General features: G+C 48.2%; 1 protein-coding gene across 1 annotated transcript in view; it reads left to right on the forward strand.

Annotated features, from left to right (window-relative positions):
- RPH3AL (rabphilin 3A-like (without C2 domains)) overlaps window positions 12,101-27,728 on the forward strand; it is a 138,049-nt gene continuing 122,421 nt past the window's right edge. The window contains exon 1 of the mRNA XM_018064379.1: window positions 12,101-12,156. The gene's annotated coding sequence lies outside the window, so the exon portion shown is untranslated. The remainder of the gene's footprint in view (window positions 12,157-27,728) is intronic.

A 27,728-nucleotide genomic window follows, 5' to 3' on the forward strand; every position in this document is an offset into this window, starting at 1 on the left:
CTTTTAAAGACCATGGACAATTTCACTCTCTGGCTTAAAACTCTCCAGGGGGACCCTGTTGCAAGTCAGATCAAGACTGAACTTATAGTGTGGCTTACAAGATGCGATCTGTCACCTTTCCTTTCCAGGTTTATCCACCACAGTTTGTATTTCCTCAAAATGGCTGCAATAACACCTCTCATTCCTCAGGCTCGTCTAGAATCTTTGCTGTCTCTCGTCCGCTGTCAGGCTCCCTAATATATCCCATACAGCTGTGCACACAGCGAGTGCTTGGAACCTGCCCCTTGACTGTCTGCTTTTGTCCCCAGGAGCTAAGTGAAGTGTAAATGACAGAGGTCCTTTGTGCAGATGACTGCCTGCTAGTGGAGATGTCTAGGGTTTGCTTTCCAGACACCCCACCTGCTGACCCTGGTACTGGCAGGCAGGTGCTTACAAAGACCAGCTGCCCTCCTTTTCCAAGAAAGGCTGACCTGTCTTCCCTCTCAGCTGGTCCTCTTTGCACTGTGCTGTGCTTAGTCACTCAGTCGTGTCTAGCTCTTTGTGACCCTGTAGACTGTAGCCCACCAGGCTCCTCTGTCATGGGGATTCTCCAGGCAAGAATACTGGAGTGGGTTGCCATGCTCTTCTCCGGAGGATCTTCCCAACCCAGGGATCAAACCCAGGTCTCCTGCATTGTTGGCAGATTCTTTACCATCTGAGCCACTAGGGAAGCCCAAGAATACTGGGAAGCCCTGGTCCTCTTTGCCTGGATGCTTATCTGGCAGGAGACAGTAGGCACTTCTCTTCCCGATTTTCCTGAAGGTGGCATCAAGGTCATGGTGAGCCGGCCAGTCAGCGACCTCCCGCAAAGGAATACAGTTTGGGGAATAATTATAAAAACCCCTTGTGAATAGAGATGGGGCAAGTATGCTCCTGTTTAGTAGATGAGACAAACAGATGCAAAGTGACTTGCTCACCTCTCGATGCTAATTAGCCCCCAAGTTGGGCCCGAAATCCACATTCCCACTTTTACATCCAACATCTTACGGGAAAACAGTTGACTTCACAATGATGTTCACTGATCAACAGAAGAGATGATAGCGTTTTCATTATTTGTTTCCGCTTCCTTGTTTGTACTTGCTCTTTGTGGTTTCTGTGGCTGTTATGAGCATATAGGAGCTAAGGTTTCTGCCTCTATAAGGATCATGCTTTCCCCTTTGGCCAGTGCTGACATAGGAATGCCTGGGTAGAGCTAGCAGCTTTTTCCTTCTGGCTGACTTTTCAGCGTGGGTCCCCCCAGCTGGCTGGGCTGCTGGTTCCAGCTCTCTGCTCTTTTCTGCCCACTTTCTCCATGCTGTTAGTTCCTTCCCCAAGGTGAACAGGCAGTGTCCACTTTTAAGCAGCGCTAGCCTGAGACTTGGGCAAGTGGGGTCTCTGCCCCGGGCCTCATGTTTCACAGGACACTGCTTTGACTCTGCCTCCACTCCACCTCCCACCTGCAGCTATATCCTTCCCCCAAGGGACAGGAAGTCTATGGAATCAAGGAGTCCTGCTCCCCCAGCACCTCCCATTCCTCCCTCCACAGGTAGCCTGCAGTCTGAGTACCTGGCACCTCGGAACTTCTTGCCTAAATGACCCCTACCTGCTTATAGGGCACAATTGGGTCCCAGTCCTGGATCCATCCTCTTGAGTAGCCCTAGGTCAAGGGCAACATAGGTGAAATCAGCAGACAGGCTGAGATGTCCAGACCTATGCATTCAAGGGCCTTGTCAGTGCAGGATAGGAGCTAGGAGTTGGAACAGGAGGTGGCAGGCCGTGGGCTGGGTGCAGAACCTCAAAGAGCTGGAAATTCTAAATTTAAATCTGGCCTTCCAGACGGTATGAAGGCTGCTTGTCAAGGTAAGAAGACAGTATTTCTTTTTTTTCTTTCCCGACCCAGGAGTCGAACTGGGGTCTCCTGCATCACAGGCAGATTCTTTACTGTGTGAGCCACCAGAGAAGCCCTGACTTTCTTTGATTACTTTTTTATTTTTGCCTGTGTCTTAGTTGCATGTAGTCTCGTCATTGTGGAGCACGGACTTCTCTAGTTGTGTTGCGGGACTGAGAGCATGTAAGCTTAGATGCCCTGCAGTATGTTGGATCTTAGTTTCCCCACCATGGATCCAACCTGCATCCCCTGTAATAGAAGGCAGATTCATAGCCACTGGATCACCAGGGAAGTCCTAGGAAGACAGTATTTATGTTATTTAACAGGATGTTAATTTATTTTATCACTTTTAATATTTAGCCATACGGTATGTGGGCTTCCATCTACTTTTGCCCTGGGCTTTGCAACTGTTAAGAGCATGCTTGCTCTATTTTTCCTCCTTTTATCAGCCACTCCAACTGCTTCCTGATTTCCACCTCATTCCTCATGGTATCTTAAAAAAAGGAAAAGAAAAACCCTATAACATATTAAGTAAATCCCATTATATCCAGATGGCAGAGTACTTGGGAGCTTCTAAAATAAAATGAGGTACCTGGTTCAGGATGATTTAGGACAAAGGCCAAGAACGTGTGTGCGGAGAAGCAGCAGAGCAATGGGAAGGGGCTGCTAACCGCTGCTACCCTTTCCTCACTCCCCTCCAGCTGACTCACTCACTGCCTTGCTATTTCTCCTGCACGTCCAGACATCTCAGGTCTTTGAATTCCTGCTCCCTCCCCCTGAACACTCTTGCTCTAACCATCCTGCCTTCATCCTGAAGGGTACTAGAATATGTCACCCCCAAACATGCCTCTTGACACAGGGTCTGGGTGCTTTTTGGATGTGATTGTCCTTTCCTCAAGTCTGGGCCATTTCTGCTTGTCAGTTCTTATGACAAATCCCAGGAAACTAAGATCTGCATAGGCAATTCTTTTTAAAAATTTATTTTAATTGGAGGATAATTACCTTACAAGGAAAGTTATGACCAACCGAGATAGCATATTAAAAAGCAGAGACATTACTTTGCCAACAAAGGTCCGTCTAGTCAAGGCTATGGTTTTTCCTGTGGTCATGTATGGATGTGAGAGTTGGACTGTGAAGAAAGCTGAGTGCCGAAGAATCGATGCTTTTGAACTGTGGTGTTGGAGAAGACTCTTGCTAGTCCCTTGGACTGCAAGGAGATCCAACCAGTCCATCCTAAAGGAGACCAGTCCTGGGTGTTCATTGGAAGGACTGATGCTGAGGCTGAAATTCCAATACTTTGGCCACCTCATGTGAAGAGTTGACTCATTGGAAAAGACCCTGATGCTGGGAGGGATTAGGGGCAGGAGGAGAAGGGGATGACAGAGGATGAGATGGCTGGATGGCATCACTGACTCGATGCACATGAGGTTGGGTGAACTCCAGGAGTTGGTGATGAACAGGGAGGCCTGGCGTGCTGCAGTTCATGGGGTCGCAAAGAGTCCGACATGACTGAGCAACTGAACTAAACTGATAGTGATGGTTTCTGGCATACATCAACGTGAATCAGCCACAGTACATAGGCGTTCTGTCTACAGCCCCTTCCCCACACCGTCCGTGGTTAGGTGCTGTGAAATTGAGGATGCTGAAGCCTCTCTTGGGACTTTTATTTATTTTTGCTGCTGCTGCTATGTCACTCCAGTCATGTCCAACTCTGTGCAACCCCATAGACGGCAGGCCACCAGGCTCCCCCGTCCCTGGGATTCTCCAGGCAAGAACACTGGAGTGGGTTGCCATTTCCTTTACTGCGCTGGGCCTTAATTGTGGCACATGGGGTCTTTGATCTTTGTTGTTGCCTGTGGTATCTTTAGTTGCAGCATGTGAACTCTTAGCTGTGGCATGTGGGATCTAGTTCCCTGACCAGGCAGGGCTGGAACGCTGGGCCCTGTGAACTGGCAGCGTGGAGTCTTAGCTACTGGACCACCAGGGAAGTCCCTCTCTTGAGACTTTAGTTTCCTTCAGAACATTCACTGATGGCGTCCACACGTTGGCCCCTAGGCTATTTCCGGAACTCAAAGATCTAAATTTCTTCCAGTATTTAGTTGTGGTTGATTTATGCCACCATCTCTATAGGAAGCCTCTCAAGGGCTTCCCTGCCTAAGCAAAGGAAGATCCTTTTGTGCATCAAGGTCCAGGCCTTGTTGGCTGCCTGCTGAACAGCTGCCCCCGTGCTCCCCTCTGTGGGCTGCTATTAAACTCCAAATCCTGGAGGCCTGTTGGTTCTGAGGTGATGGGGGAGCCTCAAGATTCCAACTCCCCAGGAACATTTCTAGAAAGTGTTAAAGAAAAACAAAGCTGGGTAATAGGAAGTGGTGATAAAGACAGATTTTATTCAGTACTCCTGCAGCAGGGGAAACAGACTTCTTTAGCCTAGAAATGAGCTTGGTTCTGATCTATACAGAGGGGACCTGGCCTCCTTAAAGGGAGAACCAGGGAGCAGGGAAGGAGAGTGGGTGAGGACTCAAGCAGAGTCAAGACAGTGAAAAATTACAAAAAAGCAGATGAGTGGTCAACCCCGAATGTTCATTGGAAGGACTGGTGCTGAAGCTCCAGTACTTTGGCCACCTTATGCAAAGAGCCAACTCACTGGAAAAAAGCCTTATGCTGGGAAAGACTGAGGGCAGGAGGAGAAGCGGGCAGCAGCGGATGAGATGACTGGATGGCATCACCGACTCAATGGACATGAGTTTGAGCAGACTCAGGGAGATAGTGAAGGACAGAGAAGCCTGGCTTGCTGCAGTTCACGGGGTCGCAAATAGTCTGAGATGACTGAGCAAGTGAACAACAAGATGAGTAGTCAGTGTCAGTATGATCAGGCCTTCTTAGCCTGGTGACTGGCCCTTAACCAAGATACCTATGTACAGATTGAGACACAGGGGCCCATCCTTCCTGATGGTTATATTTCAAAGGAATGGCTCCCAGGTCCTTGAGAAGACACTCCTGGCTTCCAGGAGATACACATACATCTCAAAGGCGTAGAGAGAGGGTTTACAACAACAAGTGTTCAAAATAAATGCTCTAAGAAAATGGAGGCAAGGCGCCTACCTGAAGGTGCTGGCTGGAACAAATGGTAAATTCCCTTGGCAGACATGGGCTTTCTCAGACAGAAACTCAAGTAGGGATGGGATGGGCTGGGTCATGGCAAGGACACCGTGGCCTTAGGCTCCTAGACGCCAGGCTAGATCATTTTTTCAGGTCTCTATGTGTGGGAGGGTGGACAAAATCATTTGTGTTGAGAGATGCAGTTCTTATAGGCCACAGTTGAGGTCTTGTTGAGAAGTAGGCTTAGAGAAACCTGATGAAAGTTTGGTCAAAGTGAAGTCGCTCAGTTGTGTCTGACTCTTTGCAACCCCATGGACGGTAGCCTACCAGGATGCTCCATCCATGGAATTTTCCAGGTAAGAGTATTGGAGTGGGTTGCCATTTTCTTCTCCAGGGGATCTTCCCATTACCATCTGAGCCACCAGGGAAGCTCTTGGTCAAAGGAAGAGCCTTTTTCAAAAGGAAGGTGGGGACTTCTCTGGTGGTCCACTGGTTAAGATTCCGTGTTTCCACTGGGGAGCTAAATTCCTGCATGCTATGCAGTGCGGCTAAAAAAAAAAAAAAAAGAAAGTGGAAGTCAGGGAGGTCATCTTTGCAGTTTGAGAGTTTGGGAAGCCAAGAGTGAGGGTTTCTGGGTCTTCCACCTCATTAAGGTAGTCAGAGGGTGCCAGCCAGTGTGGTCCTGGATCACTAAGGACACTCAGAAATCCTTGAGCTCTTGGGGGGTGTTTTGCCACCTAACTTGTCCACACAGATGTCTCCCCGCTTTTCCAGTCTTCTGAAAGTGTCATAGGAAACATACAGAAGCAGCGATGGCTTTTTGAACCAGAAGAAACATCACCCGCCTTGAAGTAAGAAGAGAGCTTGAGCTTTAATCACTGATTTGTGTCAGTGTGTCTCTGGGCACATAAATGAACACACCTATAACCCGAAGACAGGAACACTGTGCCACAGATTATTATATCAATCAGTGGTGCTCGCAAATATATACGCCTTTTATTCATAAAGTCTTGCTTTAGCAAGTAGTCCCATCTGTGGGAGTAAATCCATATAAGCCAATATCTATTTACCTTTTCCTCTTAAGACTCAGTAGAAAAGGGGCGTGTCTTCTTCACACACAGGCACATAGACTGCTGATTCTTTCACTACTACTACTTTTTTTTTTTTTGGCTGCACCACAGGGCATGTTCCTCTACCAGGGATCAAACCCATGCGCCCTGTTGGAAGCGCGGAGTCTTAACCACTGGGCCATCAGGGAAGTCCCTCTCTTTACTTCTTGATGTGTGTGCATGTGTGCTCAATTGTGTCTGACTCTCTGATACCCCCCATGGACTGTAGCCCCTGGGGCTCCCCCGTTCATGAAATTCTCTAGGCAAGAATACTGGAGTGGTTGCCATTTCCTCCTACAGAGGCAAATTTCCTGCATTGCAGGCAGACTCTCTACCTGCTGAGCCATCAGGGAAGCCCTAGTTCTTAATGGTGCCTCAGAATTTAAAGATCTGAGACTGGCAGTAATTGGCCAGCCGTAATCCACATCCTGGGACCCTTCTCACGCCAGTCCCAACCTCCGACTCTGAGCTCATTTTCTTCTCTGCCTCCCCGCTCACCACTCCCCGCCTTTCAACACCCCCTTTCTTGCCTTCCCTGTGCCTTCTACCTGCAGTGTCCTTCCCCATCTGGCCCGTCTGGCCACCTCCTCCTCTTCTGAGTCTCTGGACTAGGGTTTCCTCTGAGAAGCCCCTTCTGAGCCCTGCCACACTGTAGTTCATGCCTCTGCATTTCTTTCGTATCTGGTGCAGCCATGGGGGTTGGGTAGCATAATGGCTCTGCTACTAGCTGGCTGTATGACCTTGGGCAAATCCCTTAAAGTGCTCCTAGCAGTAAATTGGAGATAAATAATGTCCTACTTCCATGGCACCTGTCTCCCGTGAAGTCACTACACAGTAGGCAGCAAGTCACAGCTTGCATACCATTGTCCAGAGATGATTTCTTTACATTTCTGTTTTTCCCACTGAACTATGAGGTTCTCAAAGACCAGGCATTTTACCCATTTTCCTCAAGTAGCAGATTTCAATGCCCTTCCAAGTCACATGCCTGCTGTGGTCTCAGGAACACCAAGCCTTTTTGGCAGCACATGGCAGGGGTGGAACAAAGCAGCTAAAAGAAAATTTGGGAAAGAACTCTTAATGTCTGTGATGTCAGTTGGGGCTCCCCCAAGCCTGGAAATCAAAGCAGGACCCATCCGTAATAGGAAGCACTTACTCTCCTAAGGCTCCTTGCCTTGGGGCCTATCCTTCCTATTCTGCACCCTCAATAACTCAATACTGGGACTTCCCCGGCAGTTCAGTGGTTAAGAATTCACCTGCGAATGCAGGGGACACAGGTTTGATCCTTGGTCCTGCAAGATTCCACATGTTGCGGGGCAACTAAACCCACGTGCTGAAGCCCACACCCCCTAAAGTCTGTGCTCCACAAGAGAACCCACCGCAACGAGAAGCCTGAGCATGGCAGTGGAGACGAGCACAGACAAAAATTAATTAATAAAAGAAAACCTTAAACAACTCGATACTTTGAGTTGTCCACTAAAATCAACTCCACAAAGAAGTGTCAGAAAGATAAGTAGGCTTCAATGAGGACTTTTTAGGGGAGCTAACCATTTTTTCTTCTGCAATGTCTAATCTGCCATTAATCCCATTCAGTGTATTTTTCATCTCAGACATTGTAGTTTTTATGTCTAGAAGTTCAATTTGGGTAATTTTTTTTAGCTTCCATATCTATACCTAAACTTTCCTCTAGCTTCTTGAACTTACAGAATATGGTCCTAATAACTGTTTCTATGCCCTTGCCTACTAATTCTGCTGTCTGTGTCATGCCTGAGTCAGTTTCAATTAATTGAGTTTGATCTTCACTATGAGTTGCATTTTCCAGCTTTTTTGTGTGCCTAGTCATTTTTTCTTGGATGCCAGATATTGTGAATTTTACCTTGTTGGGTACAGGATATTTTTTAATTCCTATAAATGTTTTTGAAATTTGTTGTGGCAGTTAACTTGCTTGGAAAGAGCTTGATCCTTTCCAATCTTGAATTTAAGCTTGCTTAAGCGGGACCAGAACTGGATTTCTGGATCCAGTCTAAGGTGAATTTTTTTCTAGTATCAAAGTAAGGCCTTTCTTAGTATTCTTTTTTTTTTTTTTAATGTGGACCATTATTAAAGGGTTTATTGAATTTGATACAATATTGCTTCTGTTCTATGTTTTGGTTTTTTGGCCATGAGACATGTGGGATCTTAGCTCCCAAACCAGGGATCGAACCCACACTCTCTGAATGGGAACGTGAAATCTTAACCACTGGACCGTCAGGGAAGTCCCTTTCTTAGTAGTCTAACTAGTAGCCCCTGAACTGTGATGTTTTCCACTTTGGCTGCTGAAAACAGACATTATTCCAGCCCTGTGTGAGCACCAGGGGCTGTTCCCACTGATCCTTTCGGGTGGTTCATCCCCCGCCCCCAACCCTCATATCATTTTCTCATACACCTGTGCTGAGCAGTACTCACTAAATACTTGAGGAGCATTTTCTGTAGATCTCTAGGTTTCTCTCTCTCTCTGCATCTCTCTCCTCTCTAGTTCTCTGCCCTGAGAACTCTTAACTGGTTTCATTTCCCCAGCATCCAGCTCTGTTCCATTCAGCTAGTCTTCTTCTTGAACCAGTCTGGAAACTCTCCGGCAGTTTCCAGATCCCTGAGCAGTGCAGGGATCCTTGCTGTTCCCTCTCTCAGGGGTCACTTTCCTTTGTTGCCTGATGTTCCAAAGTCTTGAGTGTTGGTGTCTTATATGTTTGATCTGATATTTTCGTGGCTTCAGGCAAGAAGCCGACTCTGGTCCCTGTTACTCCATCTTGAATGAAGCAGAAGTCTGCATAAAAACATTCTTTTTTGATTGTGTAATGAATTTGTTCAGCAAATTTAACCTGATGATGTCGAACCAGGAAACAGCCTTGTGTTTTCTTGGGGGTGGAAAGAGGAGAGCTGTCTCCTCTCCCTCCCTCATCTTTTTCCTGCTTTGATCTCCCCTAGATGAGGCCATCTGAGGGCTTCTCCAGGAGGTCCTGTGTGATACAGTCTCTTGCTTCCCTCTTCGGTCCTGCCTCCAGAGCAACATCCTGCACCCTCTGACAGGGGGGTTGCCTTGCCCCACCGGCCACTTTCTTGGAGAGGAACTTCTTCAAGACAGAACGCAGCTCTCTTCCACAGTTTCTTCTTGGCCTTTAGAAAACTCCCCTGACCAATGACATAGGATTAACTTGCCCAAATGTCAGCAGAGCCATGGTCAAGTGACCCTGTTCTCGGTTCATGCCAGCCCCCAAACTCCAGGAGGTGAGTCAGCTCCCTTAAACTTCTTCTCCACCATTCTCTGCTCCTGGAGCCATGGAGACGCTCAGCCAGCATCCTCCTGGGCACCCCTACAGGCCCTCGATTTCTTGAAGGGGTTTCCTGTTTTGGTTGTCCTGTCACCTGTGAATCCACTTGAAGAAAGAGAAGACAGGAGCTTACTTGGACCAAGGTGAAAAGAGAGAGGAGAGGAGGCCATTCTGAATTTGGCTATGGAGATGCTGGGGGTGGGGTGCTCTTTCCCAGCTATGAGAAGAGGCGCTGGTCAAAAGGAAGGGCCTCATCAACAGAGTCCGGCCGTAACGTTGGAGAAGAGGCCGTACTGCAGCTCCGGCTGGTCACGGGTGGTGTGTACCTGTGTATGTTGGCATGTACACATGCAGGGAAGTGTGTGTCCCCCTGCAGTGAACATGATGGAGCCCAGCACCAAGAGGATGAGGTTATGGTGGGGGATGCGGGAGTGGGGAGGAATGGGTCGGGCCCAGTGTACTGCTTTGTGGGCCAAAGGAATAAACGCGGGCCAGGAGAGGAGGAAATGGCTTTTTAAGTGAGCTGGGAGGCTGTGCCTGCGCTCCCACGTGAGCTACCCCCGGGGCATGGGGCACAGCCAGACAAACGGTGTTTGTTACAGTCACTGGGACGGGGTGGGAAGACCTGGGGAAACAACAGTTAAGTGAGACGAGTGTGAATCCCCAGTTTGGCCAGAGCCTGGCACAGAGCAGAGGACAAGGAGTGCTTTGCTGAGAGCTCTGACACTGAGGGAAGGAAGGCTGGGAGGGTGCCCGATTTGTCTGAACCCCAGAGAGGTACAGCTTGGGCCAGGAAGAGATGTTACAGGGCGGCCACTTCAGGTCAGTGTAGAAATCTTTTTCCCTTGGCCAGCAGTCCAAAGAGAGCTTAGGTCATCCCAGAGATGATGAGGGCTCTCTCCCAGGCCACGTAAGGAGTGGTGTGAGTGACTCTTGCCTGGAGGGGGCCTGGGGGGCATGGGTCGGTGGGCTAGAGCCTATCGAGTCCCTACATCCTCGCGGTTTTAGTGTTAGCGAGGTGATGGCGGTGGTGAAATATTGGAAGTGTTAGTCACTCAGTCATGTCCGACTTCTTGCGACCCCGTGGACTGTAGCCTGCCAGGCTCCTCTGTCCATAGACTTCTCCAGGTAAGAATACTGAAGTGGGTAGCCAGTCACTTCTCCAGGGGGTCCTCAGGGAGCTCTTCGAGGGAGCCAGGCCTACCATCAGGGGCTTCCCTTGCATGATCTCCTTCAATCCTCACAGTGGGACTGCCACCTTCCTTTTACACAAAAAGAAACTGGAGGTTTAGGAGGACTACCTTGGTGGTCCAGTGGCTAAGACTGAGTTCCCAATGCAAGGAGCCTGGGTTTGATCCCTGATCAGGGAACTAGATTTCACATGCCACAGCTAACGATCCTGCATGCTGTCATAAAGATCCCACGTGCCACAATTAAGACCTGGCGCAGCCTAAATAAATAAATAAATTTTAAAAAAATAAAGAGGGCTTCCCTGGTGGCTCAGTGATAAAGAATCCACCTGCCAATGCTGGAGACATGGGTTCAATCCCTGGTCTGGGAGGATCCCACATGCTGCGGGACAGTTAAGCAATTACTGAGCCCACGGGCCACAACAACTGAGGCTCGCGCCCCAGAGCCCATGCTCTGCAACAAGAGAAGCCACGGCAATGACAAGCCCTCACGCTGCAGCTGGAGAGTAACCCCGGCTCTCCACAACTAGAGAAAAGGCCGAGCAGCAACAAAGACCTAAGCACAGCCAATAAATAAATAAAACTATTTCAAAAAAACAAAAGAAATTGAGGCTTAGCCACTAGCTGCATTGGCGGTATAAATTTAAAAGAAGTAAAATGAAATTAAAAAGTCCATCCTCTGTGACTGGCAGGAGGGGACAGCATGGCCAGATGACATTTCCATAGTGGCTGAAAGTTTACTGGACAGTGCTAGCTTAGAGAGATTTGCTCGCTTACCCAAGATCACCTCTCCCATGGGCACCATCCAGAACCCAAAGAGAGGTCTGACCCAGCTACTGGTGGGTACTGCTGTGTGAGTCCAGAAACCAGGACTTCCAGATTTGGTCATCACTCGGCTACCAGTTCTGCAGTTATCTCAGGAAATCAGTTCATAAACAGTTTTTCTGGTCGAACCGTATTCCTGGTAGAGAATGAAGAATAACACGGCTTTTAACACTGTTCACCTCTTCTCACTCTCACCCCACCTGCATAGGAAGCCATGCACCGAGGGCTCCTCGGGGGTGGAAGTGGAGAACGTGGCAGCCGTGACACAATGCTGATGAGTTTGTGGCTGTTTCCTTTAATGACGGTGGCAGGTTGCCTCAGCCTTCCTTTGTCCATCGGTGGAGCGTTCATTCATTCAACAGATACACGATGAGCCACAGCAGGTGTCGGGTGCTGTTTCAGGCCCCAGAGGTCATACCTGCCTTCCTTTTGCCTCGTGGTTAGAATGGATCTTTGCGGGGGTTTGGGGACTTGGAGCTGCTTAGGAAACAGACAATGATGTTTGTTACTCAGAAACAGCAAAGGGCCGTCGAGATGGGTTCCACGGCGAGCACAGCCATCCGGAGGGGCCCTGGCCTAAGCGGTGATCTCAGGCGGGTCCTCCCGCCCGCGGCCTCGGGTCCCGGCCCGGCCGGGGCGGGGTGGGGCGGGCCGGGGGCCGGGTTCCCGCGGCCGCCGCCAGAGGGCAGCCGGGGAGCGCGCCGGAGGCCGGCCGGACCCCGGTAAGTCTGGCTCCCGGGGGGCCGCCCCTCTTTCGGGGCCCGGTCTGGGAGCGCCGGGGCGTCTGTGTGTCTCGGTGGCGGGGACCGCGGGGGACCACGGGGGCGCGCGGGGCGGCCCCGGAGCGGCAGGCGGGCGCCGGGAGCTGTGGCGCGCGGGCCAGGGGCGCGTGCAGGGCCCGAGCCGCGCTCCTTCCCACCCTCCCTCCCGCCTGCCTGGCCGGGAGCCCAGGGCTGGTCTCGAGCGGCCCGGGTCAGTGCCTGGGCCCGGCCCGGTCCCCGGAGCGCCTGGTGCTCGGCGACCTGGCCACAGCCTGCCTGGGGCCCTCGGGGGTCCCGTCGGCGCCCGCGCTAGTGGGTGGGTGGGGGCGCCGGGCGGGGCGGGGCGGCCGAGCTCCGGGGAGCGAGCGAGAGGGCGGTCGAAGGCGGCGGCCGACGGCAGGCGGCGCTGGGGCTAGCGCTCCGGGCGAGTCAACAAGTGCCGTGTTTACCGAGCGCCTGCGGGACGCGCACGTGGGCGGGAGGGGCCCCGGGGTCGCCGGCACCTCCCGACCTAGCGGGGACGACGCGCACCACCCGTCTGCGCTCGGCCTCGCCTTTGGTGAGGGTCCCACGCTCCCGATGATGGGCGTGGGCACCTGGGTGGGCCTGGGCCCTGACCATTGGCACTTTCACCCTCGGTTAGGTGGTCAGGAGTGAGAATCTGATGGCATTTGGTGCCCAGGAGGGCGGGATGGAGGTAGCTGTCACTGGCCAGACAAGATTTCTCACCCTGCGCACCTTTCACCCTGAAAATCCTGTCCAGGGTTTTTTTCCGGTCTCCCCAAAACCCTGCTCCCAGCAGTCGGGCCCACCTCTGATTTTCTCAGGGTTAAGGTTTGAAGGAAGTGTAGAAATCCATCCGGGGGGCCTCCCTGCCTTCAGGATGAAGGCTCTGTACTCACAGGGATGCCCTGTGACACCTGTGCTGTGAGGTAGAAGCCCCCTTTCGTGGGCTGCAGCCAGGGCTCTGCTGGGAAGTCTGGAATTTTGTCCCCTGCCTACTGCTCAGAAGGCTGAGAACCTGATTATCCCGCGTGTGCCTGTCTGTGACACCCACACCCCTGGAGGTGGCCCTGGGGAGAGGTGTGAGGTGGAAATGCCTCCTTTGTGAGTTCAGGGGCCCAGGGGGTGAGCGGGTCTGGGGGAACCCTCGATCCCCGGCGTTTGGAGGTCTGGGACTTCAGAGTGTCCCTGGACGCCCTGGTAGGAGCTTTGGGGGGGCCAGGGCTGCAGTCCAGTCTCTGCCTCTCAACGTGCCCGCCCCTCAACACACCTGGAGAGACTGTGGCTGTCTGCACGTGCCCCTCCATCCTCCTGCTTCTGACACCCACTTGGCCTCCCATCTCTTGTGGGGGGAGGGAGGGAACAGAAGCACCAGAGCCATAAGCTTGGTTTCTCTTTCTCTCACTGCCGCATTTTCCCGACAAGCGCTCTGTACCTGCTGCCTGCCTCTTGGCGCTACGCCTCCCCTCTTAATCCTGCTGCCCAGCTGCTGGCCCCACCACGTTGCTAAAGCTGCTTCCTTGGAAGCCAGCTTGTTTCCAAACACTGATTTCTTCTTCCCTCTTGGCCTGATCCCGCTGCCATTGCTTCTGCCCGGGAGGTGGGTTGCTGTGCGCACGTGCCCTGTCTGCAGCCTTCTCTGCTGTCATTTCTCTCCTGGTTTTGTTCTTCTTTCTCCATCATTCCTTCTCCTCTTCTGAGGCCCCTTCCCTCTTTGCTGGGATGTTTTGAGAGGCCCATGTTTATCTTCTCAGAGAACTCGCTTTGGAAGCTGTCAGGGAATTCCCCTCACCCCCAGATTCTAGTCCTTGGCCTAGCTCCTGGAATGCCCAATGACACCTGAAGATCACCGTGTCCTCCTGACTCCCCAGCAGTGGGTTTCCTGACCCTCTGTCATACCCTCTTTTCCCTGAAGTGCCTTGCCTCTCCTGCCCTTTTGTACCCAGGCTTCTGCTCCAGGCCTCGAAAGTCTCAGGCCAGAGTTCAGAGGCCCCTTTGGCTGATCTGATGCCAGAATCCTTTCCACCTCCCACAGTCCATCTGGCATGTCACCTGTAGCCTGATTCCTCCTGGATGACTGCTGCCTTACCCTGCCTTCATTCTCCCCTGGGAAATCTTCAGAGGTTTCCGGCCTCCTCTTGCACAGAGATCAGCTCTTTCACCTCCTGTGGTTCCCAGTCATGTGGCTTCACCGCCGCAAACCAATTTCCAGTCCCCAGACTGCTTCCCTCCCTACCATGGTCAGCCCTCTCCGCCTTAGTCTGGAGGACGCAGCTCAGAAGCTGTTTTCCTGGGAAAGCTTTGCCTCTCTCAACCCCACCGGGGTCTCCTCTCCTGGCCTTCCCACTCCACCATGCCCACGAGACCCCAGCTGTCTGTCTGCTGATCACAGGTCCCTTTGTGTCCCTGAAGCCTGTTGCCTTCCTCCAGGATCCCCAGGACCGTGTACCCAGTTGACTCAATAAACGAATTCCTCCCCTTAATCTCCAAGGACATCTCCGGCCATCCTTCAGTTGTTGTTTACTCGCTATATTGTGTCCAACTTCTTTGCGACCCCAAGGACTGTAGCCGCCAGGCTCCTTTGTCCATGGGATTTTCCAGGTAAGAATACTGGAGTAGGTTGTCATTTCTTTCTCCAGGGATGGAACCCGAGTCTCCTGCATTGCAGGTGGATTCTTTACCACTGAGCCACTGATTCATATCCCACCTCTCTCCTGGACTGTTCGAGTCTCCTGGATTCCCACTGGCCTGCATTCTCGCTGGTCTTGCAGATGGATTCATTACAGTTTGTGCCACCCCATTTAACACTTTGTTTTCTGCTATTAGCCTCCAGTTGTATCATGGGTGTAGGAGATGCTTTTCCAGTGCTTATTCATAGCAGCTGTTTGTTGAGTGGTCAGTATATACCAGACGTGTGCTGATCTTTCCAAGAGATTCCTCGAGTGTGTAATCTGTGCAACCCCCAGAGGTATAGGCGCTAGGATTCTGGTTTTCATTCTGCCCATGAGGACGCAAACCCAGTGAGGTCCAGGGACTGGCCCAAGCCACACACTTGAGGGTAGGCAGAACAGAGGTTAGAACTCAAGTCTGACTTGCAAGACTGTTTGATACTGGGGTTTGCTATTTATCTAGGAAAGCATACGCTTCAGGCCAGGGAGCACCTGGCCCAGGACATCCTGATGGTGTGGTTAGCTGGTTGCTTGGGACTTTGCTGGACCCCAGGAAAGGACTTTGTAATAGAACAGATGCCTAATGGTGGGACCAGTGCCTAAAGGAGGCTGTGACAACTGCCCCCAGAGGCCTTTGAAACAGACTGTGTATATGTTTGTGAATGTGTGTCTTGTCTGTGTGTCTCAGGTAAGAGTTGTGGAACACAGAACCCCAAGGAGCCCTCAGGTCATTTCTGTTCCTTTGGACGCCTTTAAGTGCTTTTTTTATTCGGTAAACAGAAATCAACCCCACCCCCAACAGAACCACCTTCAACAAAGTTTCCTTAGGAGCTGTCCTTCCCTTTCCTCCACAGGTCACTGTCATATGAAAATGAGTTCCTGATGTGAATACAGTTGCCATGGCAACCAGTAATGGGAGACCCCGAGTCTCTTGCTCCTAGGTCTCTGTGCCGTATGCTTCTAGGGGCTTTTTCCATCGTTGTCATCTAAAATTATGAAATATTCCACTTGACTCTCCTTTTGCGTGGACATTTAGAACATTTTTTTTTTTTTTCAAACAGTGATTTCTGGGCACCTTTAATGGCCCAGCACCTTGTCACCAGGCTGCTTGACACACCATTAAGAGTGACCCCCGGATGGTGCCTCTGGTTTAGGTCACAGTTTGAATGAAATTTAGTGCCTTGTGGGTAAAAGGACAGTGACTGTGGCCTGCACGCATCCTTGATGGCTGGAGAGGCAGAGGGAAACAGCATGGTCTGGTGTCGGGAGGGCTTATTAGAGCAGTTTTTGGTTTTTTTTTTTTAATTGTGCCTCACGCAGCATGCAGGATCTTAGTTCCCTGACCAGGGATAGAACTCATGCCCCCTGCATGGGGAATTTAGAGTCCTAACCCCTCTACCGCCAGGGGATTAGTGAGGGCTTTTGGTACAACTCCATTCCAGTTGGAAGTGGTGAGACTGTTTGTCTTCAGTTAGTGTCTCCTCTTATGTAAGAGCTCCTCAGCTATCCTGGCAGGGGGTCACCCAGATTAGGGTACCTTGGGGTGCCAAGAAAGACAGGGTACCTTTGACTGTAATCATAGCTATTACCTTTGATGGGCACTTATTTTGTGCAGACCTTGTTTCTTTATTTGATCTTCAACCAAATAAAGGTAGAAGTACTATTGTTTCCCCCATTGTACAGGTAAGAAAAATGCACAGGGAGGTTAAGTGCTTGCCCAAGGAAGCACAGCAAGTAGGTGACAGAGCTGGGCTTTAGTACTAGGAAGTCTGACACCTGTGGCCAAACCTCTTCACTTGGTGCCACATTGATGGCAGACAGACTGCGTTTAAAGAAGGAAAGGGTGAATTGGAGAGGCAGAGCACGTTGGCTTTCTCAAGATTTGATTTAAAGCAGTCGTTTTCAACTTCTTAGGTCTCGTGAGAGGCAGAAGGCTGCAGTGAAAAGTCATGTTCTAGAACGTTCACAGCAGCTCTATTTGTAATTGCCACAAAACTGGCAATCACCCGGTGTCCATAGGCAGTAGCGTGGACAAATAGAACACTGAATAGACGATAGAACGCTGTACCACAGAACAGTCTGCAGCCACACAAAACAACACGGAAGAGTCACGCAGACACTGTTGAGCAAAGACCCCAAACAGAAAAAGAGCACAGCCCGTAGGTAGGATCCCATTTACCCCATGTGCAAAGAAGGCAGGGTGGCTATAAGGTTTGGAAGTCAGGCTGGTAGTTCCCAGGGGCACAGGAAGGGTTAGAGGCTGGTGATGTGCTGCTTCTGTGTCTGGGTGTTGGTCACATACTGTTCATCTTTTCGAGATTCACCAATTTGTTGTGTGTACTTGTGTGTTTGCGTGTGTCTATGATACTTTAATAAAATTTACCAAAACAGAAAAAGGCAGCAGTGACCCTCAACCCAAGACAGGAATACTGACCCTCCAGTCCCTCCTAGGGGCCACACCCTTGACACTGGACCTGGAATCTTGGGTTTCTTTTGAGAGGTGGGAGGTGATACGAGGATGGGCACCCAGGTTCTGGGGATGTGGGAGCAGGACCAGGGGCCCCTCTGGCTTTCTCCTGTCCCCCTCTCTTTCACTGGGTTTGGGGAGAGCTTGCTAAGCTAGGAGGTGGCTCGCTGAGTTCTTGCCAAGTTCATGAAGTGGCCTGGCAGTAAGGGAAGTGAAGTGAATCCCCTGCTGGCCAGGGTCTGTTGTTTGGCCTGGAGAAAGAGAAGAATCTGGCTGGTGCTGCAGTCCTCTGCACGGACATCCTCACTGCTCCAACAGCCATGCGCTGCTTGCAGAACATCAGCATTTCAAGGACTGCGCCAGCCTGGAAAGTGAGCGGCATTCACTGGGCAATGAGCTCCTCCTTCCGCATGGCAGTTATATGCTGCTAAAAATACTGGAGCACCTTATGTAAGACCGCAGTCACGGAGGTAGGACCTTATGTAAAAGCACTTCGTCTATCGTGGACAATGAATCAGTCAGGTGTTGTGGTGACCGTGGTGGGGGTCATCACGGAGTTGGTGGTTGGCTTGCCTGGTGAGGAGGGTGAACAACTGTCAATACCCATGCCTGCCTGACTCACTCCTGCCTGACTCACTCAGCTGCACTCACACCTAATTTATGTGTTGATACTTTTTTTTTTAAACATCTTGACGCATTTTCATCTTTGGGCTTGGCCCATCCAAGAAGAAGGGGAAGAGAGCAACAGAGGATGAGATGGTTGGATAACATCACTGACTGAATGGACATAAGTTTGAGCAAACTCTGGGAGAATAGTGAAGAACAAGGAAGGCTGGTGTACTGCAGTCCATGAAATCGCAAAGAGTCAGACACGACTTAGTGACCAAACAACAACATCCAAGTGGCTGAGTTGATACCAGGGTTTGTACAGTTTCTTCTTGCTCAGCCCTCATCCACTTTCATTTACTGGTAGAGCATCCTTTGATTCACAGAAGCTTGGAAGGGCCTCTTCCCCGTTTGAGAGTCCTCTCCACGAGAAGCCAGGAAGGTGGCCTTTGGCTTCTGTGCTGTCAATGACCGTGGCAGCCCATCTCATGGCTGGATGGTGATTTGAATAGTTAAAGATCAGTGGAGCAAAATCAAGTGCAGAATGTGCCAGGTAGGCTGAAACACTGAGCTGAAACTGACAGGACATTTCACGGGGATCCGGTTTTTAAAACCTTGGGATCTAAGGCTTGGGCAGCAATTAGGCAGGCCCTGCTAGAGTGAAACAGCATCTGCCCTACATCACAGGGATTTTCCTTCTCAGGATCTGCCCTAAAGGAAGCCTGGTGTGTGTGCACAGGTGGAAAGTTCTAGGATGGCCTTGGTGGCGGTTTGCAGTCTGAGGTGAAAAACTGTATGCGTTTGAACGTTTGCTGGTGGTGGAATAGCTTCAGCTACATCCGCTCACATTTTCACATCTGGGAGTCTTATGCAGCTTTGAGAAAGAATTAGTGGGGTCTTCCTATAACAATAATGATGAATCTCTAAGATTATAAGGTGAAGAAAGTGAATTTCAAAGTGATAAGCACATTGTGATGCCTCTTATAGAAATGTTTTCACATAGTCGGCTGTACTTTCTATGAATACAAATCGTGATGGCACAGCAGGTAAACAATCTGGAGACACAGAGACATGAGTTCCATCCCTGGGTCGGGAAGATCCCGCTGGAGGAGGAAATGGCAACCCACTCCGGTATTCTTGCCTGGAAAATTCCATGGACCGAGAAGCCTGGTGGGCTCTATAGTCCATGGGGTCACAAAGGGTCAAACTTGACTGAGCACACACAAGTATCACAAGTAAATATATATAACATATACCTACATGTAAAAGCATATTAAAAGGTCTAGAAAAAGGCACTCCAAACTTACAATAGCTATTATCCACAGGGAAGGGCACCAGCATTTGGGGTGTGTATGTGTGTGTGTGTGTGTGTATATGTGTATGTGTTGGGGGGGGGTGATCAAAGAGAAATATCACCTTCTCTGTGAAATTTAAACTTTTAAAAATAATTTCATTGATGTATAATTTATATATCTGAAGTCATTCATTTTAAGTATACAATCTATTTTAAAATTTTTAAAGGAAAAGTAACTATATGATTAAAAATTAATGTCTAATTTACCCCCTCCTCCTGATCTAAGAAGTCTTCATTCATCCCTGAGTCCTGGGTGGACCGTGACACAAAGTTCACTGTTCAGTGTTTTGCATTTTGTGGCAGCTCAAAGAGAGAGAAATTCTTCCCTCTTTTGAGTTGAGATCTGCCTCTTTGTCATTCTGGGTCTGGGTCTGTCTCTTTGGAGCCATCTCAAATAAATCTTCCCTTTTCCATTGCTGTTCAGTTGCTAAGTTGTGTCTGACTCTTTGGAACCCCATGGACTGCAGCGCACGAGGCTTCCCTGTCCTTCACCATCTCCCAGAGCTTAGTCAAACTCACGTTCATTGAGTCAGTGATGCCATCCAACCATCTCGTCTTCTGTCGCCCCCTTCCCCTTTTGCCCTCAATCTTTCCCTGCATCAGGGTCTTTTCCAATGAGTCGGCTCTTCGCATCAGGTAACCAAAGTATTGGAGCTTCAACCACTTTCCACGGGGCAGAATTTTCACTGGTGCAAGATTCTCATCATGCCTGCCTCCTCTGGGGAGAAGGACTTGCCTCTGTTTGGGGTTCCTGGTGATCACACTCTAGGATGTGCAGGACACCTGGCTCACCAACCATCCTCCTAACATTTTGCAGAACTAGACCCTCTGTCTCAGATACTGCTTGACCACGTTGTGACACTTTAAAAACAACAGGCATTTTGTTGAGTCTTAGAAGGAATTCATATTCATTATAGAAAATCTAGAAAACATACAAAAGTACAAAGAAGAATATGAACATCTGTGATTCCCAGCCTTGAGAGATAAACATGTTAAATGTTTAAAAATTGAGATCATTCTGTATCAATGATTTTCTAACCTATATTTTATTTAACACTTACCCATATGAATAGTGACTGTCATCTATGTAACACATTTTCTTCTCAATCCAGTGTTTGTTTTTCTATTGTTACTATTAAACATAGATAAGTTTCTGATGTTTATGTGGTATTGTGGACTGAATGTGTTCTTCTGAAATGCATATGTTGAGGCCCTAATTCCAATGTGATAGTATAGGGGATGGGGTGTTTGCGAGGTATTTAGGGTTAGATAAGGCCATGAGGGTGGGGCCCTCATGATGGAATTAGTGCCCTCATAAGAAGAGATGGCCGAGAGCTCTCTCTTTCTCTCTCTGTCCTGACACATGTCCTGAGGAAAGGCCACGTGGACACATAGCAGGAAGGCAGCTGTCTCTAGGCCAGGAAGAGAACCCTCACCAGAAACTGAATTGCCTGGCACCTTGACCTTGAACTGTGAGAAATAAAGGTCTGTTCTGTAAGCTGCCCCGTTTATGATATTTTGTTTTCATAGCCCCAGCAGATTGATGCACGTGGTTAGTCCTTTTATGATTTCTTCCCTTGCGTTTGGATTTGAAATGTCTCCCCCACCCCAAGCTCAGATAAATATTCACCTATATTTTCTTCTAGTTCTTTATATAATGTCAGCTTTTCCATTTAGCTCTCTCTTTTACGTTCAACTCTAATTCTACCAAAATTTATTTTGGTTTAGGTATAAAAGCCTGATTTTATTTCTTCTCAAATTGTGCACCAGTTCTTTTGGTTCAGTTGCTTTTCCTACCACTTGCATTTGAAATTTAAACTTAAGGGACTTCCTTGGTGGTCCAGTGGTTAAGACTCCATGCTTTCAATGCAGAGGGCATGGGTTCAATCTCTAGTCAGGGAACTAAGATCCCACATGCTGTGTGACACTGCTAAAAAAATTTTTTTTTATTTCTTTGGACTATTCAGTTGACCCTTGAACATGTGTTTGAACTCCGTGGGTCTACTTATTCATGGATTTTTTTTCACTAAAGAAGTACTATCATACTACATAACCCATGGTTGGTTCAATCTGTGGATGCAGAACCATGGATATCAAGAGCTGACTGTAAAGTTATATGGCAATTTTCAAAAGCATAGGGGTTGATGCCCCTGACACCACCCTCCACTATATTCAAGGTCAGCTGCACATTATAACCATGTTATTCAAAATTCAAAAAGGCAAACATGAGAGTCTCCCTCCCCTCTTTCCCCTTAGCCTCCCAGGTCCAATAACCTGTGTTACTAGGTTAATAGACTTTGGTCTTGGTTGCTAGATTTCCTTCCTCTTTCCCCCAACTGACTCTAAATGTTAGCTTTATTATTGTGCACAAAATATGAACTAGGTTTTCTCTTTTTTCATTAACTGACCTCTTTTTCTTCCACTATCATGGGTTTTTTTTTTGAGGGGGGGTGTGGGATGTGCCTCATGGCATGTAGGATCTTAGTTGCCAGACCAAGAATTGAACTTGCACCCCTTGCATTGGAAACTCAGAGTGCTAACCACTGCACCACCAGGGAAGTCCCACTATCACATTTTTCAAATTATGACTTTACATAGTTAGCCCCTGGTAGTGCAGATTCTTTCTCAATGTTTCCTTGATTATATTTGCACATTTATTCATTCTTTTCTATGAAATTTATAATCATTTTATTGCTCTTCTGCACATACCATTAGAATCTAATTTAGAATGATATTAAATTTATGAAATAATAATGATAGTTTTCCTCTCTAGAAATACAGTCTGTCCCATATTGATTGATGTCTTCCTGTCCTTCTCTCTTTTTTTATAGCACTCACTAAAGTTTTATAGATTTTTTTATGAGGGTTGTGAACATTTCTTGTTAAGTTTGTTCCTAGGAGTTGTATGTTTCTTGTTGCTAGGGAAATATGATCATTCCCCCCCACCCCAGTCTTTAACTGGAAATTATTGGACTATAAGAAAATATTTGATTGAAAAACCGTTGTGAAATAGATCTATATGCATATAAAACATATATGTACAGTTTAAAGAATAATAAAGCAGGCGGCTTTCCAGGTGGCTCAGTGGTAAAGAGTCTGCCTGCCAATTCGTGAGCCGTGAGTTTGATCCCTGGGTCAGGAAGATCTCCTGGAGAAGGAAATGGCAACTCACTCCAGTATTCTAGCCTGGCAAATCCCATGGACAGAGGAGCCTGGTGGACTGCAGTCCATGGGGTCACAAGGAGTCAACAACAACAATAAAGCAGGCATGTGCCCAGCTAATGGAAGAAACAGTATCAACAGCCCTTTGGAAATTGCTTTTATGACTTTCTTCACATGTGACCTCCGCTCTCCTCATCCCCAGGGGATACACTAACCTGAATTCTCTCTTATCATTATTAGCTTGCTATTCTCTATTGCTTTCCCATGTAGGTTTATGTCTTTAAACAGTATGTTTCCAAAGTTTGTATGCTTTTCACCTTTTATAAATGGAATCATGCTGCATTCCATTTTTTAATTGATCCGTGTGTGTGTTCTTGAGGTTCATGCTGTTATGAGCAGTTACGGTTCATTCCTTTTTCTTTTCTTTTAACTGCTGCTGTAAAGTGATCCAGTTTTTATCCCCCTCCACTTATTGATGGACATTTGCGTTGTCTCCACTTTTCCTTGCTGTTAGCACGATTCTTTTCAGTGTGTTTCTCTAGGATGTATAGAGCAGAATCACAAGGTCGTAGGCTGTATGTTATCTTCTCCTTTCTTGCTTCTCTCTCCAGCCCTGGACCAGAGGGCATGTTGCTCTACATCCTCATCGTATTTAGTATCATCCACACTCTTAGCTCTTGCCACTCTGTTAAGAGGGAGCCAGTATCTCACTGCAGTTTAAATTGTTATTTTGATGATTACTGCTCAGATGGAATGTGTTTATGGGCTACGTGTTGCCTCATTTACACACCCATACTTTTCTTTACCCATTTTTTTCCTATTAGGCTATTGTCAATTCTGATACTAATCCTTTGTTTATTATGTGGTGCAAATACTTGTCTTGGTGTGTGGGTGGCTTAGTCACCATCTTAATAGCATCTTTTGATGGATAAAACTGTCAAATACTTCAGCAAGCTTATCATTAACTGGATTTCAGTATTTGTTTATGTTTCTTTTCTTTGGTGGTAAAATGTGCATAACAATGAAATACACAAATCTTATGTGTTTTATCAGAAGAGCTCAGATAAAAGCATATCCCCATGCAACCCAGACCCCTTTCGAGACAGAGAACATGACCATCACCCTAGAAAGTTCCCTCGTGCCTCTTCCCAGGCAATCCTTTCCCAGCTTCCTTATAATCAACCATTCTAATTTTTTTGCCAGATCAGTTTTGCCCATGCTAGCACTTCATATCTGTTGCCTGGAAAATCCCACGGATGGAGGAGCCTGGTAGGCTGCAGTCCATGAGGTTGCTAAGAGTCGGACACGACTGAGCGACTTCACTTTCACGCATTGGAGAAGGAAATGGCAACCTGCTCCAGTGTTCTTGCCTGGAGAATCCCAGGGACAGGGGAGCCTGGTGGGCTGCCGTCTCTGGGGTCACACAGAGTCAGATGCGACTGAAGCGACTTAGCAGCAGCAGCAGCAGAACTTCATATAAATGGAATCACATGTATGTACTCTTGTCAAAGGCTTCCTTCACTCTGACTTGACATAATGTTTTAGGATTCTTCCCTGTTGTTGTGTGTGTATCGATTGTTGTTCAGTTGCTAAGTCATGTCTGACTCTGATCCCATGGACCGCAGCCCACCAGGCTCCTCTACCTTCCACTATCTCCCAGATTTTGCTCATATTCATGTTCATTGAGTCAGTGATGCTATCTAACCATCTCATCCTCTGTTTCCCCCTTCTCTTTTTGCCTTCCATCTTTCCCAGCATCAGGGGCTTTTCCAATGAGTTGGCTCTTGTGTGTATCAGTAGTTGCTTCTCTTTTTTTTTTTTCAGTTGCTTCCTTTTTATCACTAAGCAGTACTCCACTATCTGAATATGCACTATTTGCTTATCCATTTACCTGTTCATAAAGCCTTGGACTGTTTTTAGTTTTAGGCTATTATAAATGGACTGGCCATAAGTATTCTTGCTGATTTATGTTTTCAATTTTATGTATTATTTCTCTTCCATGTTTTACTTGTATTGGGGTGGAATTGCTGGTTAGGTGTAACTTTGTGCCTTATTGAGGTGTAAGATCCATACAGGGGCTTTCCCTGGTGGTCCAGTAGTTAAGACTTCGCTTTCCAGTGCAGAGGGTGCTAGTTCGATCCCTGGTTGGGGAGCTGAAATCCAACATGCCTCTCAGACAAAAAACCGAAACATGAAACAGAAACAATATTGTAACAAGTTCACTAAAGACTTTAAAAATGGTCCACATTAAAAAAAAATCTTAAGCTCTGTTCAGAAAACAGCATAAACTCTAAATATATTGCTTGTCTAGTTTCTTACAAAGCAAACACAGCTAGGTAGCCATCACCCAGGTCAAGGGGTGGGATGTTGACCCAAGCTGGGCTATTCTGCTGGATCATTCTTTCTGGGATCTGAAATCTAAGCAGAGTGAAGCAGGAAGGGAAAGGATATTGGAGCCTCTTATTCTCACGGAAGCAGCTGATTAGACCTTGAGGCTCAGACCCTATAGCAGCCAAGGTTCTTGTCCTCTTCCATGTCAGGATCTTTAGCCTTCCCATTATTACCCAGCTATGAGGTATCCCGTCAGTAAATCCCTTTCTCCTTAAGTCAGCCACACCTGGTTTCTGTTGCTTGCAATCCAAGAATCCTGTTTTGTGCCGTGTGCCCCACAGAGAGCACCAAAAATGTGGTGGAACGTGTCTGTCCTATTGCTAAAACTCAGAGGAGAAGCTGTCTTTAACCAACCCTTAAATTTTCTAAAGAATTTTATGTATTTATTTATTGGCTGTCTGGGTCTGCGTAGCTGTGAGGGCTTCTCTCTAGTTGCAGGGAGCAAGGGCTACTCCAGTTTCAGTGCATGGCTTCTCATTCTGGTGGCTTCTCTGGTTGCAGAGAAGGCTCTAGGGTGTGTGGGCTTCAGCAGTTACTATGCACTCAGTAGTTGTGGCTCCGAGGCTCTGTGGTGCCCAGGCTTAGCTGCTCCAAGGCACATGGAATCTTCCCAGGCCAGGGATCAAACCTGTGTCTCTTGCACTGGCAGGTGGATTCTTTATATTGAGCCACCCAGGAAGCCCAATCCTTGAATTTTTCCATGACCCCATTTGAACCCATAATTCCTGGGCTAACGTGACAAGGTGCCCTCTCAAACAAGTAGTCACTTGACCTCTAACTTTTAAAAGTGTGAGGCAAATCTGCTTCAAACCTTTGGGCTGGGTGAAGGTGGTTTTTTTTTTTTCCCCCCACAACCTTAAATTTAGTTCCCAGTTTTGAAACAATTTTCTCTTGGTCCCCAGTGGAAAGTTAATAGAGAATGCTGGCTTAATGTAGGTGAAATGTAGGAGTGTCTATTATTTTGCGAACTTCATTTTTGGAAACCAGTGTATTTCTCTTCGATGTAGAGGGCGGGTTGAGGGGGGTTAGATGAGGGAGTGTTTGGTACTGTAATCAGAAAACAAGGTCTAGACCCCGAGTTCTTTTGCACCATCCCGCAGGGACCCTTCGCCTAAGAAAGCTCGACTTCGAAATTATTCTGCTTTAAGTGGAGCCTCATTTACAAGTAAGAGAGAAATGAATTGTCTTCTGGTTTCTTTTTTTAATGTCATCGAATCACATGGATTAGTGACAGAGAACGACCCAATTTCAACTGGTCTAAGCATTGTCGGCGCTTGTCCTCGTTAAGGTCAGGGTCTGGGCAGGTGTTTGATCAGGGGACGGTGCCATGAGTTAGATTCGCCAAGAAAAGGTCAGAGATGAATGCAAAATTCTAACTCCAAATGGTGGGAGATCAGCCCAGGCCACATCTTAGAGCAGCCACTGAGCTGCTGTCCGGGTTTCCCAGGGTTCATTCCTTTGCTTCTCTTGAGAGTATGTTCCTGCGGTGACCTCTGTCTGCCGGTTCTAATCCTGCTGGTTGTTTTCCTCGTTTGCAGAAGTCACTGCTTAGGGGCTGATGACCCCAACCTGGACTCGAAGACCTTTCTCCTACTTCCTGGGCTTGGTAGGACCTTCCACTTTCTACTTGAGCATGGCAGAAAGTGGACGCAGTTCTTGACCACGTGATCTCTGCATTGGCAGAGTTCTGCGGAGCAGGTTACTAGCTGCTTTGAGCATCTTGCTTGGCCAGAGCTGCAGGTGACTGTGGATGTCGTGGTGGCTCTGCTAAAGTCATTTTTGCAGGTTGAGAGCCTTATGAGGGCACCACACGGAGCAGGGTTTCCATTTGTGGCGACTTTCTCACACATGGCCGGATAGCATCTGGTTTTAGTGTTATCAGTTCATGACAGCCATTTTCCAGCAGGTGGAAGAGATGCTCCCCCACCAAGGGGAACCTCTTCTTGCTTCCTGTAAAAGGACCCTGAGGGCTGGGAGGCAGGTTTGGGTGTCATGTGGTAAACTGGGTCACCCCTGACAGGGTGATGGGGGGTAATTTAGTGGAGGGGGAATCTGGGGAGTGAGAGGTCCCTGTATGGAGTCTAAAATGCCTATACAGGGACTTCCCTGGTAGTCCAGTGGCTAAGGCTCTGCGCTCCCAAAGCAGAGGGCCTGGGTTCCATCCCTGGTCAGGGATCTAGATCCCGCATGCCATAACCAAGACCCAGCACAGCCAAATAAATATATAAATATATATTTAAAGATGAAGACTTAAAACCAATAGCCTTCTTCCACTTTAAGAAACTATGGGGAAAAAAGAGCAAACTAAATCTAAAGCAAGCTGAAGGAAAGAAGTAATAAAGATTAGAGCACAAAATAAGGAAATAGAGAAAAGACCACATATTATGTGATTCCGTTTATATGAAATGTCCAGAATACGCAAGCCTATAGAGACAGTAGATTGGTGGCGCCCCGGGGCTGAGGAGGGGGAGGGATGGGGAAAGACTGCTGATGGCACAGCAGTAATGAAAACGTTCTAGAATGAGATGGTGGTAATGGTTGTATAACTGTGAATATTCTAAAACTGCTGAATTGTGCATTTTAATAGGGTGAAGTTTATAGTAAATAAGTAATATTGCAATAATGATGTTAATAAAAAAAATCAAAACAGAGGTAATTGGGTAAAAGGGGGTTGGGGAGAGGCAGAATTAGGGGAAGCATTCTCCAGGGAGGAGTATCAGGGTGTCTGCAACCCCAAGGGGAAAGAGTGTAATGTGTTACAGAGGCCTCGGGTGGGCTGGGCTGGCGTGGGCAGTCTTCAGTTTTATCATCAGAATAGTAGAAAGTCACTGAGGGGTTTCCATGGATGGTTTCTCTTCCCTGGGCATTTCCACCTGGGGAA

The sequence above is a fragment of the Capra hircus genome, chromosome 19 (assembly GCF_001704415.2).
Source record: "Capra hircus breed San Clemente chromosome 19, ASM170441v1, whole genome shotgun sequence".
NCBI lineage: Eukaryota > Metazoa > Chordata > Mammalia > Artiodactyla > Bovidae > Capra > Capra hircus.